Below are 13,327 nucleotides of genomic sequence, written 5' to 3'. Positions count from 1 at the left end.
TTTACCAGTGCCTTTCCTCCAAAGTCCAGAAATTTTGAAGGGTTTCCAGAGAGCAGCTGCCTGGAGGGGCTTGTTCCTGTCATCAGGATGCTACCTGTTTCTGTTGCTCTGTTGGTTTTCTTCTAGATTGGCTTTCTTCTCTAACAGGCTGCCTCCAGCTGCTGCAGGCTTACATGGTCTGGCCTTGAAAGAAAGCTGCCACACCAGTTCAGAAAAAGGACCCTCCCTCCACTAGGACCTGTGCCAGCCCCCTTCCCCTTAGTGCCAGGGAATGAGAGGCACTCTGATTGGCAGGCCTGGGTCACGTGCCCTTGTGATGGCAGAGACAGCGTGTATCACACAACAGCAGGGAGCAATCCCCAAAAAGGAAGACACTGGGGCAAAGAAGTTAATTTTTTTTTTTTTTTAAATAGACTTCTTTGGAGTGAGAGAAGCTGGTTCCATTTGCTATGGGAATGATGAAAAGGAACTTCATTTTGTAACATGATTTTGGGAGTTCATGGAGACCACAACAGAATCTGTGATCACATGGAATGCATTAGTATGCCAAAGGAAAGTTCCATTGAAAACCCAGGATCATGTCACTTTCTTAAAATGGTTCTCCTGTAAATAGCCAAAAATCCATTATGGGGAGCCTGAGTTTTATTTATGTGATAATTTCTGAACTAGAATGGAACAGAGTCACACAGTTCAAATACAGATGCTCTTTCTCAGAAAATGGGATGAGGGCAACTGTATTCCAAAGGTACTAAAGATATAAAATAAAGTTTTGCTACATATTTTACAGAAATACTTATGTTTGCATCTCATTCAAATTCAACCATTTTGATAAATATAGATTTTATCTTTTCGAATTCTTAGTTGCAAAAATTAAACCAGAATGGGTTTAATCTTCCTAAAACAATAAAACCCTCAAAACCCCAACCAAGTTACTAAGCAAATCTAAACAAAAAGCAATACCAAACCATGCTTTATGAGATGAATAAAGATGCATCCTCAAGGGTTTACTTAATTTTGAAACATCAGTTGGCCCATACTCTAGGGACTGTATATTGTGTTAGACATTTTTTTTCTATGTTCTTCATCGTCTTCTTCAAACCTTTTTTAGACTCATAAATGTCTGCAGAAATTTAGTCTACAAACACCAAGACTGTCCATCTGAGTATATGAGTTAGTCAACAGAGAATGTCTTCAGGCACCAGGACCTTCTGGAGGGTTGACTGATGGGTTATCACTTTCACAAACAGGCTCCAGGTCTGGGGTTTCTTGGCAGTTGGGATCCAGCGATTCTCGCCTGGGGAGAGAGTGGGGGTGAGTTGGAGGTGGGGAGGGGGTTGGAGTGGGAGTGAGGGGCGGGGACGGGGTGGGGGAGGGGACTAGAAGTGGGGGTGCGGGAGGGGGTGGAGACAGGGGCGGAGCGCCCCGGGGGGCGTGCACACTCCTGGGGACACGCGCTTTGGGCGCCGGCACCGCGCTCCGAGTTCCCTCCCTCGCTCTCTGGCGAAGGCAGCCCGAGCCCTCCCACTCTGTGCAGCCCGAGCTGCCGCGGCCGCCGCCAGTCCGGCCCTCCGCCGCCCGCGTCCCGCGCCCCCTCGGCAGTCCCCGTCCTCGCTCCGCCCTCCAGCAGCCCCGGCGGCCCGGCCCTCGTCCCTCGCCGGCCCGGACTCTCCCTCCACGCCGTTCGCCGGAGCCCAGCGCCCTGCTCGGGCCGCACCGCTCGCGGCCCGGAGCGCGGCCGAGGTAAGACTGGGCCGGGGGCCGGGGAGGGATGGCCGAGGCCGGTCGGGGACCTGGTCGGGGGAGCCGCACCGCGCCGCGCCCCGATCGCGGACAATGCCGACGCCGCGCGCGGCCGCAGAGTTGTCGGGTCCGCCCCTGCCGCCTCCCGGCGGCCTGGGTGTCGGTTCCTCTGGGCCCGGGGGCCGCATGGCCCGGACCGACCCGGGCCGGTGTTTCGGGCCGCGAGCCGGAGCGCGGGACCACTGCCCTGCCCGCGCCCCCCGGGCCCTGGATGGGGGCCCCGGAGCGGCGGGGAGGCCGGGCAGGGGATGGGCGTGCGTGGCGAGGTTGGGGGGTTCCCACGGAAGAGGGGGGGTCGGCGAGGGCTGGGGACCCACCGGGCCGGGGCTCCTCGAGTGGCCTCTCAGCTCGGGTGCCGAGTCTTAGGTAGCCTGTAATCGCTGGCGGAGAATTCTTGCAAGAAATGCAGATTCAGAGGCTCCGAAAGTTTGTTTTTGGTTCCTCCCTCCAGCTCCATCCATGGTCTCAGTTGTCTGGACTTTCTTTGAAAGCGGAGGGAATTGAAACAGAATTAAACTGTCCTCAGCTCACTCGTGTCCCCACCACCCCCACGGAACTCGGAACTTGGCCGCAGGGCGGTTGCGGGTTGCGGGAAGGCGCGGAGCCCGCTGCTCAGCCAGGAGCTGCAATGTCCCTGGCGGTGACAGCTCTCCCTCCATGCAGGCTGGTGGGGAAGCGGCAGGAACTTTGCTGCACGCTTAAATCACTCGGCAAAGTGGAAAGCCAGCACCTGGTGCCCGGCTTTTTTTTAACCCTTTCAAGTTGGTGTTTAGATTTATTGAGCCATAAAAATAAGCAGGCTTTCTTTCCCGCTCGAGATACAAGCTAACTTCGCATTTTTTACTGTGCGAAATCTGGCACGCATCTGTGACAACATTGCGTGGCTGGCGTCGTAAGGACTACACACGGGTCTGATTTTGAGGATTTTGAGAAGGGGAACAGGATAGTAAAATAAGCATATTTGCGGTATAAATGGTATGACTTCCGTTTTCTCTGTTTCCCTTGTTGGCTGTAAAGCTATTTATTTAGCCTTTTCCCCCCAATTTACACTTAGAGTCATTCCATGGGAAATACTTGTACGTATGTATTTTGTGACATGGCCACCTCTGGTCATTCAGATGAGCTATTAATTAAGGTTATTTTGACAAAGGGGTGAGTTAATGGTAAGCCAGAGTTCTTCCTGGGGTGACATTCCAGCTGCTTTACCCTCTAGTATTTAATCTGTGGTGTTACCGTCCATGGTATTTTGTCAACACGGTAATCTGCAGAGTTTAGAATAGTACCTGCAACACCCCCCCTAGGTAAGTAGCCGCTGGTTTTCTTTTTAATTTTTATTATCAGTCCATGTGGTTTTTTTTTTTTTTTTCTGTTTGGAAAATGGTTGTCTGGGTTTTTTTTTTTTTTTTTTTTTCATCCCAGGTCTTTCCAGTCATGGTCGGTTTTAAGTCTGTGGTTTACTCTTAGAGCATTGAGGTTGGGTCGTTTTGCTTATGAGTGAGGAGCTGTTCTGTGTATTCTTATGTACTGTGTCTAGCGGATCTGTGAAGACAGGAACACAGTCCCGCACCTGGTCGCAACCAGGTGCATTTCCTGAGGCTTCAGTATCCTTAAGGGCCTGATTCTCAAGGCAAAGCCTAGACTAGACATGAGGAGAAACCTGGGTTCTGAACCCCATCCTGAACCCCTTTGTTCTATAGGTTTAGAATAATACTTTCAATTCCTGTTGCTGCTAGGGCAGCAGTTAGGTAACTCCCACGGCATCAAAATAAATAATAAAAGATAAATATAGGAACTGTGTTTACATACATCAATCAGAACACATAATTCTAACCCGTTCTTTAGCATCTTTAGAGTGAAGCTTATAGTGTAACTAGCTAAGAAAAATGAAAACTACTTGATTGCCATGTGTTGGTAACCAAAAGATTATGTTTATGTTTTCTACCTAGGGATTTTAAAAGAGTGTCAGGAGTTTACTTTCTGAGGTCCCCGCCCCCCTACTTTTAACATTTTCTTTCCTAAACAGTTTACTTACCTAAGAAAAGGCAGTGATTAACTCTTGGGGCCCTGCAGAACCAAGGCTGCTGTGGCCCAAGTGTGGCAGTAGATGGCGCTGTGGATAACGCTGGTAGATGGGATGCTATTAGCAATTTCCTAGCCTGCCCTCTCCCCCAAAATACACCCTCTCTGCACTGATAGCCCCCCAACAATCTTCTTAGGAAAAAACTTTTTTAAAAGTTTGTCCTTTGTATTTTCAACTTTTTAAGATTATCTACTTTCTCTGAAAACCAGGGCATTCCAGGTGTTAAGACAAACACTGTCAATATATTATTTAGTTGGCTGTACCTTTGTCCCTTATTTTCCCATAATAGAGTAAGAGTGATTGTTCCAGGCCTAGGGGATCTCCCTCCAGCTATCCTGAGCTTTTTTTTTTTTTTTTTCCTCCATACTTCTAGGAGAGAGAAACAAATGATAAGAAATCTATTTGCTTCTTGACTTTAAGAGAACAACTTCCTAGCACGAATTCTCTTTTGTTCTGGTTTTTAACATTGTTCTGCCTCCAGGATGAGGCAGTAAGAATTGAGAATCAGGCTGAAGGCTTGGGAGCTCTCTACAGCCATGACTCATCCACAAAAAATATATTCGTTCTACTTAGTCCAGCACCAGAACTCCTGAAATAAGAGTTTTCTGGACTGTGATGGGCGTTATCTCCACGGGCCAGCTCTGGACCTGGCCCAGTCCCAGGCAGATGATGGTGCATTTTCTACACTCTTCCAGTGAAGGGCACTTGCTGTTATCTCCTTGCTGCAGGTGAGCCGAAGTGACTTGGCTGAGTCACAGGGCTCTTGAGCAGCAAAGCTGCGGTGTACATGTGCCCAGGAGCCCCCAGGTCCTGCCACCACATTTTGCACCATGAGAACCCCTGTTTGGCGCATGCATGAAGCATTCACCACATCCCTTTGGGGCTAAATCTTCTTCATAACTCAGTGACATGCTTTGAATTTCTTGGGTAGCATTTGGTCAGAAAAGCATCCTAAACAGGAGAAATTAATGTAATTTTCAGAGGAGAACCTCCTAAGATTTCTCGACCCCTTGTTAAAGATGCTTATTTTCAGAGGGCTGAGGAGAAGGCTGGCAGGTTTAACTTCTTTGAACTACGTCTTACAAAGTAGCCATGTCTGGTCTGTTTTTTGGCTTTGCTGATCAGGTGATCTGGTGAAAGTCCTAGTCCCCTGTCCCCAGTGACTTTCTTTCTTTCCTTTGAGTCGAAGGAGGTTCATCATTTTGATCAATTAGATACAGCAGAGGGGATTATCCTGGTTAATGAAGCATGGGATCCCATATCCTTTCTGTGTCTTCATTGTTTTTTTTTTTTTTAATTTTTTTCTTTAGTTTTGCACTATAGCCAGAGCCTGATGTAAATTTTTCATGGTGTTCTTTTTTTGGTATGGAAAGCGTTATAGAAACACACAAAAGTCATGCTTGAGAATTGCTCAGAAGAGAACACCAATTATGCCTGAAGTGGTTGCCAAAGAAGTTGAACATAGTGTTGGTTCTGAACTTTGTCGGGATTAGTTATGGGATGTTCCCATAGAAGGTTTTGGAGAATAGTTATAAGAAATTTAGTTTTTCATTGTTCATGGATGCCATGGCCCAAACAACTAATTATAGGTAATTAGATACCAGCAAAGGCAGTGTATTGCAAAATACTTTTTTGGTTGTTGTTGGAAATCTTAGTTCCCAGACTAAGGATTGAACCCTGGCTGCATCGGTGAAAGTGCTGAGTCCTAACCACCAGGCCCACCAGGGCACTCCCTGTATTGCAGAGTACATTTTCATCCTGTTTTTAAACCTCGGTTTGTTTCTGGATGACCCTTTGTGATACAGAATTAATGAACTCAAATCATACATATTCCTTCCTATTCTGGCATGTTTGGTTCCCTCCTCCTTTGAGAAGGACTTGCCCATGATTTTTTTTACATTTTTTACCTTCTATCAGTTTGAGTCTCATAAGGAGAATCACGTAAGAACAGAGCATTTAAAAACGAGTCTTGGTTTTTTTAAATTTTTTTATTGTTTAAGGAAACGTTAGTAGATGAAGCAAATTACTTCTTTTTTCCAGTATGATTAAACAATTCTAAATTGGTACCAGCACTAAAGATGGGATTTTAAAATTTACATGCTTTAGAGAGAAGTTCAAAGGTGAACACTCAGCCAAAGGAAACAATATGTCATTTGGAAGACAGGTTTCTAGAAGAATTATAAGAATTCTGTGCTGTGTTTTAGACATCAGAGCAAGATCAATGGGTTTTGAAATTGTCCAGTTCCAGATAAAGCTTTTAAAAACACAGTTCAGGAGCATATGGGAAATTTTGGAGTAGTTATGTTGCAATGCAAAGCATTTTTTTTCCTCAGAGCCCCATTAGAGGTCTGTTTCATCTTTTTGTCTTTTTCAGGAAGAATCACTGATATCCTTCAAAATGGTCATTCTTGGAGTTCCCGTTGTGGCTTAGCGGTTTATGAACCCAGGTTGTACCCATGAAGACATGGGTTTGACCCCTGGCCTCACTCAGTGGGTTAAGGATCCAGCGTTGCCATGAGCTGTGGTGTAGGTTGCAGATGAGGCTTGGATCCCATGTTGCTGTGTCTGTGGTGTAGGCAGGCAACTGCAGCTCCAATTGGACCCCTAGCCTGGGAACTTCTATATGCTGTGGGTGTGGCCAAAAAAAGCAAAAAAAAAAAAAAAATTGCATCATAACCGTGTACCCCCATCAGATCCTCAGAAAGAAAGCAAACTGCCTATTTAGTGGTGACACACCACCTGTTGTGACATGGACCCTGATTTCAGGGATTAACATGGGACAATAGAGGTGTCTTAGAAACGGTGAAATACGGTATTTTCTGGCGCTCAAGCTGAGAGGGCCTGCAGATTTGTACGTCATTTTTATCTGTGTCTGAATGAGGCAAGTCGAGTTCTATTATTTGGAAGGACTTGGGGTTCCTGGGTAAGTGGCATCACCTGCCTCTGGCTTGGAAGCTGGTGTGGAAAAGAGTATTCCATGTAAGGGGTCTTTCTGGTACTAAGAAGGCATTTACAGGCCGCTGGCATCAGAGGTCAAGGAAGCCACAGACACTGCACACATTTAGAACAGGTGCCAGATTTCTGGGGGGTTCCAGGCTTTGTTTTTCTCTGTTACCACCCTGCCGAGGCCGCCCTCTCCCCAGCCTCTCTCTCTGTCCCCAGGTCCCAGGTCATTTTATCACAGCCCTCATTCCTGAGGGACGTTGTGTCCTGTTTCCGCGTTGTTAAAGTTTCTCCACGTTGAGAGGGTCACTGTCATGGAGCTGTCTCTGTGGTGCCTGGAACGGAACCAGGCCACACCTCAAGGCTTAGTCAGTGACCGACCATACAGGTGACACTGCTGACTGCGGGGGTCCTTCCCAGGGGACCGAAAGGCACAGCAGAAAAACCTGTTCTCGGACAGGCTCTTCTCTGACTCCTTTTTTTTTTTTTTTTTTTAATTCTACAGCCACACCTGCTGTGTACGGAAGTTCCTGGGCCAGAGATTAAATCCAAGCTGCAGCTGCAACCTACACCATCGCTGGAGCAATGCTGGATCCTTTAACCCACTGCACTGGGCTGGGGATCAAACCCCCGCCTCCACAGACACCCGAGCTGCTGCAGTCAGATTCTTAACCTACTGCACCACAGCAGAAACTCCTCTGACTCTTTTTTTTGTGCTGAGATGATGGGCCTCCCAGTTGAGGAATATAAACAGCGGGCAGGCTCCTGACCGGCCTTGAGACAGTATTTGGGGGATGGGGTCAGAAGAGACAGGAAGCTTCTATCTGGGAACGTGGGTTTCTCGGGGCAGTGGGACATGCTCATGGTTTTGCCCTGCTGTCTCAGAGGGTGTCACCTGCCTGTCTTCCAGCACATGTCGCCAGAAGCTCATTTAACACCTGAGATGCCAGCCTCTAGGCACCCGCCTCCTGCTAAAAAGCACAAGAGAACGTGGCAGGAAATGTACCTGCTGTTAAGGGACCGGGGCTTGTCACACTGCTTCGGCCCCCAGCACTGAAACTGGGCCTGAGCTGGCCGCCTGGTGGACCTGCCCAGTCAGCACCAGGACTGTGGGTTATTCCCCTGGTTTCTAAGTTATGTGACTTAGAATATGGTTTCCCCTTCCAGTGACTTTGGTTAGTGCACTGATTTCAATGCTCTTTGTATTTTTCAAAAGGAAATCCTACCCATCTTAGAAATAAGAATGTTAGTATCTTCTTCCCCTGGCTGTCATCTGTCCCAGTCTTGTGTGTGGGTAACAATCATTGGGTGAAGTTAGTGAAGAAAATGTAAAGAGGTATTTTCACATCCTTGTGCAGACACTCCACAATCCCAGGTGTGTGTGTGTGTCTACTTATTCACACACGTGCAAGCTATTCTCTTCCTGTCCCCTGCTTCCCGGAGCCACCATTTCCGCTGATGGTCAGAAAGGGACAGCTGGAAAGTGGGAAGTCAGTGGTGTCAGGAAATACCGGTGAATCCTGATCACACTTCCATGTTTTGACATCATTGTTAGCACGAGGTGACTTTGGAGGTGCCTTGTACACTTGACTGTGAGTTGGTGGGTTTTTTTTTTGGTTTTTTTTTTTTTTGAGTTGGGGATTTTTAAAATCCTTTTCATCAGTCCTGGGCCTGGTGCTCATTCAAATGATCACTGATTGGAATGTTGTGATTTTTAAGAATCAGATGTTTTGCTTCCCAGTAAATTTTGTTCTTGTTCAGTGACCATGAAGGAAGAAGAGAAATCGCTGTGTTGATTTGAAATTTGACTCGCCGGTGCTCTTCACAGCTTCTGTGGGCCTGTTTTAACCAGCAAAGGTCTAGGGGCTGAACATAAACCTTCTTACAGTGTTTTGGCCAAAGCGGCCACCATTTTGCGTTGGAAATACTTCAAGATCTTTCTTTTATTTATTTTTGTCTTTTTAGGGCCGCACCTGCAGCATATGGAGGTTCCCAGGCTAGGGGCCGAATCGGAGCCACAGCTGCCGGCCTACACCACAGCCACAGCAGCACAGATTCTCAGCCACATCTGCACCCTACATCATAGCAGCATCAGATCCCTAACCCACTGAGCGAGGCCAGGGATCGAACCCACGTCCTCCTGGTTTCTAGTCGGATTCGTTTCCACTGTGCCACAAGGGGAACTCCCTTTTCTTGCTTTTTTTTTTTTTTTTTTTTTTCTTGCTTTCTTTGCTCTTGTTTGTATCATGAGTTGGTTTGAGACTAGAAACAACCAGGCAGCAGTTTGGTACAAGGTCCGGGGACCATGACTGTAGTGGGTGGCCTTGGCAGATTCCAGTAGGCTGCCCCCTGGTCTTTATTAAAGTCCAGGGGAGAGTTCCCTCTAGAATCCTGATCTCCTTAGATGAAACTGAGTGAGGCCGAAGGTACATAGAGCCCAATTAGGTTTCACCATTAGGCCATGGATGCCATGTTCTCCACAGCCAGTGCCGAGATTTTGGTCAGCTGATGAAATGACTAGTGGTGTCCCTAGCTGCTGGCACCACTTCTGTTTCCTAGGCAGTACAGACATGCTGGGTGCCAGGTGCGCGCTGCTGCCTGGCTGGACGGAGGTGGAGTCTTCACTTGTCCTGAAGCTCTGGGCAGCTCCAAGCAGGTGGCCGCCTCCTGAGCCCTTCATCTCCTTTCTTTATTATGGGAGGAAAATAAAGCTTTGTCTTTTGTCTTCGGCCAAGCCCACAGCATGCAGAAGTTCTTGGGCCAGGGATTGAGCCTGTGCCGCAGCAGCAACGCAACACGAGCCACAGCAGTGACAATGCCAGATCCTTCACCTGCTAGGCCACCAGGAAACTCTTTTTTTTTTTTCCATTTGCTTTTTACTGTTGCTTTTTGGCCCCTCCATCCCCTCCCTCTTTGAACAAAAAGCAGTACAGAGCAAACACTGTATCAGCAGGCATTCTCTGTCTTGCATTTTGATATGTAAAGTAGCAAAAGCTCCTGTGAGAAACTTCCTTCTACCAATAAGAGGGTCAATTCCTCAAACCTAAAACCTAAAATAGCAAGAAGCCTAGGAGCAAGCAAGACAGCTTTTGTTTGTGCTCATAGGTTTTAATGCTTTGTGGTCTGGTGAAATGACAATGTAGGAACATGGAAAGTGTGCCTCTGGGCGGGGGTGACTTGTCCACCTGCCTCTGGGCGAGGCCTCTGGATTGATGCGGGAGGCAGCCCCCGTCCCCCAGGCTGTGCTGCTGCCCCGGATGCTGCCCGGCCCACCGTCACCTCAACGCTGTGCCCTGTGACATCCTTTCTGGGTTTCCCCTCCACCTGATTCTGAAATGTGTCTCCGCTCCACCTCCCGGAGCGCCTTCCCCTTAGTCAGCAGCAGTCCTCTCCTCCTTTCTGGCGGAGACCCTGCCTCAGCCCTTCTTCCCCTCCTGCCTCTACTGCGCCAGCTCCAGAAGGAGCTATGTTCCCCACCTGCCACGTGCTCAGCCGCTCCAGGCCTTGCCCAGGGCCCAGGACCAAGTCCTGAGAACGCCGCCCTGCTCTGGGCTTCCCTGACCTGCCCCGGGGCATCTCCCCACCACTGAACCCGCTGCTTCCTCTGCCGGGAGTACCTGTCCCTCTCTAAGTCCTGAAAGGCTCCGTCATGCCTCCTCTCTAATTATTTCCCTTGACCTCTTGTGGTCTGAATAAAAAGAACAGAAGAACCAATCATGGCTCTTGTGATATTCAGGGAACTCAATGCAAAGGCACAAAAGCATATCTCTGCCTTTTCTCTCCTCTGAGATTTGCCAGAGGGACTGAGTCTTCTGCTACTTGGGGAGAGGTTTGCATCTCAGGATTGAAGCGGAGGGCCTCTCGGGGGCTGAAGGGGTCCCAGGCGGGATCAGGGTATCACTGCTCATCATGTCCTGAGAGGCCGTGGAGAAGACCAGAGGTGCCAGAATTAAGATAAATGCCCTGGATTTTCAGCAAATACCAACAGATCCTAGACCTGCACTGCTTGGTATGCTGGCCACCAGCCACATGTGGCTGCTGGGCACTTGCTCTCTGGCCGGCCTGAATTCAGATCCTCTACCAGATTTTGAAAAAAGAATGGGAGTTCCCGTCGTGGCGCAGTGGTTAACGAATCCGACTAGGAACCATGAGGTTGTGGGTTCGGTCCCTGCCCTTGCTCAGTGGGTTAACGATCCGGCGTTGCCGTGAGCTGTGGTGTAGGTTGCAGACGCAGCTCGGATCCCGCGTTGCTGTGGCTCTGGCGTAGGCCAGTGGCTACAGCTCCAATTCGACCCCTAGCCTGGGAACCTCTATATGCCTCGGGAGCGGCCCAAAGAAATAGCAAAAAGACAAAAAAAAAAAAAAAAAAAAAGAAAAAGAAAAGAAAAAAGAATGAAAAATAGCTCATTAATAATTTTTTATATTCCCTGTTGACAGGATACTAATTTGGGACTGATTGGGTAAAATAGATTATCAAAGTAACTTCGCCTGTTTCTTTTTAACGTGCACTATAGCTACAGGAAAATTTAAATCCCACCCATGGTTCAGCTTTGTGGCTTGCATTATACTTCCCAGGGAGGATGTTGTTTTAGACTCCACAGTTCATTGCTTCATATCCTTGGCAGCATTCTAAAATATAGTGTTAAGCAGATGGCTGTGCACTTGTAGAAAAGGAAGTAGTCATCAAGATAGTTTCACCAAGAACAAATCATGCCAAGCTAACCTCATTTTTTTTCATAAGGTTACTAGGCTAGAAGAGCAGAGCAGTCCTGTAATTCACATTTGAGACAGTTCCTCTGTGAAGCTCAAGGACCCTTTAGGGAACCTAAGTTGTAGTTGATGGCATGACTGTGTCTGTGGCGTGGCTGCGGCTCTGGTATGGCTGTGGTGTGGCTGTGGCTGTGGCTGTGGCTGTACCCGCTTGAACGCCGTTCCCAGAATATCTTATATTGATCGTTGTGTCAGGAACAGGCTGGAGGATGTGCTCAGGCTTCTCATAGAGCTTATTTCATTGTAATGACGTGAGGGGACATCAGCAAGGTCATTTGTGATGAGGCCAAGTGTAATCAGGTTTTGGCGGTCTGAAGAAGGTAACCCACACAGCCAGCGTCTGGAACTCATTCATTGAGCACATGTATGAGGGGGTGTGTGCTCTGGCGCTAGGCTGGGGGCTGGCAGAGTAAGGACTAACGAGTGATGTATGGTCCCTGACCTCTCGGGTGGCCCTCAAACTATTATTTCTCAAGGAACATTCTGGCTTGGCCCACCCGGTCCCTACTTGGCTGCATCCCTGCAGAAGTGCATCCTGTCAGGGCTTTTGGACCTCAGTTGAAAGTTGTGGACCTTCTGACCTCTTAACAATCTAAGAGGCTTGTGGACAATTCCTTCTGGACTTTGTATTGTCCATCTTCTTCACTGGTTCCCTCAACTTTGATCTTTCTCGTGTGTAATAAGTGGCTGTACACAACATTTAGGTGGTGAGGAGTTATCTTAGACCCTCCTAGAATGGCCTCCCTGAATGAGTAGCCCTTGTCCGTCCTGCTGTCCACTGTGGTTGATGGCCACATGCTATCTCTTCCTGTATTTTTTATTTTATTTTTTCAGTCTTCTTAGGGCCGCACCTGTGGCACATGGAAGTTTGCAGGCTAGGGGTCCAGTTGGAGCCACGTCTGCAACCTACACCACAGCCACAGCAACACCGGATCCTTAACCCACTGAGCGAGGCCAGGGAGCCAACCTGCATCCTCATGGATACTAGTTGGGTTCATTACCTCTGAGCCACAATGGGAACTCCTCTTCCTATATTTTGGTGGAGACATCACTGCATCCTGCATCATTATCACCCAGTGTGCTCTACAGTTCAGGCACCTCAAAATTTGCCATAAGTGTGCCAGGCAAATAATTTGATTATAAACAATAAACTTTAGGCAAAATTGAAGCTCAACTATAGTAACTGAGAAAGAGATCATGGCTATTTTCTTCCCTTTCCTGACCTGTTCTTACGCTTTAATTTTCTCTGAGTCTTGAAATTTTAATCTTCTGTTTGTCTCTGATTTTATTTTATTTTTTTCTTGGAGGCATCTCACATGGTTTTTTTTTTTTTTTTTTTTTTTTGAGGGGGAGAAGGCAAGGTTTAAAATAAAACTAGAGGCTTTCTTAATATAATGTTTGGTTTATAGTTGGTTGGTTGTTTAAACTCTTTACATTGGGAAGGTAGGAGTTTTATATTTGACCTTATATTATATTAAATATTTCAATCGACAGTGGGCAGCTTTCCAATTTTTTATTTATGTATTTTTTGTAGATGAGGAGAAACCTTTCAAGGTTACTTTTTTGTCCGTTCAGGGTTACAAACCTTATTGAATGTTCCGCTGGGGGCGGGGGGTGGGGGAGGGAAGTCTCACAACTTCATTATATCTTGAGCAGAAAGTCTCAAGCAGGGCTTGGTTATGTTTCTGGGTCCTGAACAGGATGCTTTCTGGGCACCTTAGGCTGGTCACAGTA

General features: G+C 47.6%; 1 protein-coding gene across 4 annotated transcripts in view; it reads left to right on the top strand.

Moving 5' to 3' along the window:
- Nucleotides 1-1,478: 1,478 nt before the first annotated feature.
- Nucleotides 1,479-13,327, top strand: part of FAM110B (family with sequence similarity 110 member B) — a 164,419-nt gene continuing 152,570 nt past the window's right edge. For all 4 annotated transcript variants that reach the window (XR_014843790.1, XR_014843791.1, XM_013988070.3 and 1 more), the window contains exon 1: nucleotides 1,479-1,740. The gene's annotated coding sequence lies outside the window, so the exon portion shown is untranslated. The remainder of the gene's footprint in view (nucleotides 1,741-13,327) is intronic.

This window comes from Sus scrofa, chromosome 4 (assembly GCF_054392235.1).
Source record: "Sus scrofa isolate SSC_HxYL_T2T_F1_AM1 chromosome 4, Sscrofa_HxYL_maternal_Yorkshire_Landrace_v2.0, whole genome shotgun sequence".
Classification (NCBI taxonomy): domain Eukaryota; kingdom Metazoa; phylum Chordata; class Mammalia; order Artiodactyla; family Suidae; genus Sus; species Sus scrofa.
Note: the sequence above shows the minus strand (reverse complement) of the source record. Positions and strands in the feature narration are given on the sequence as shown.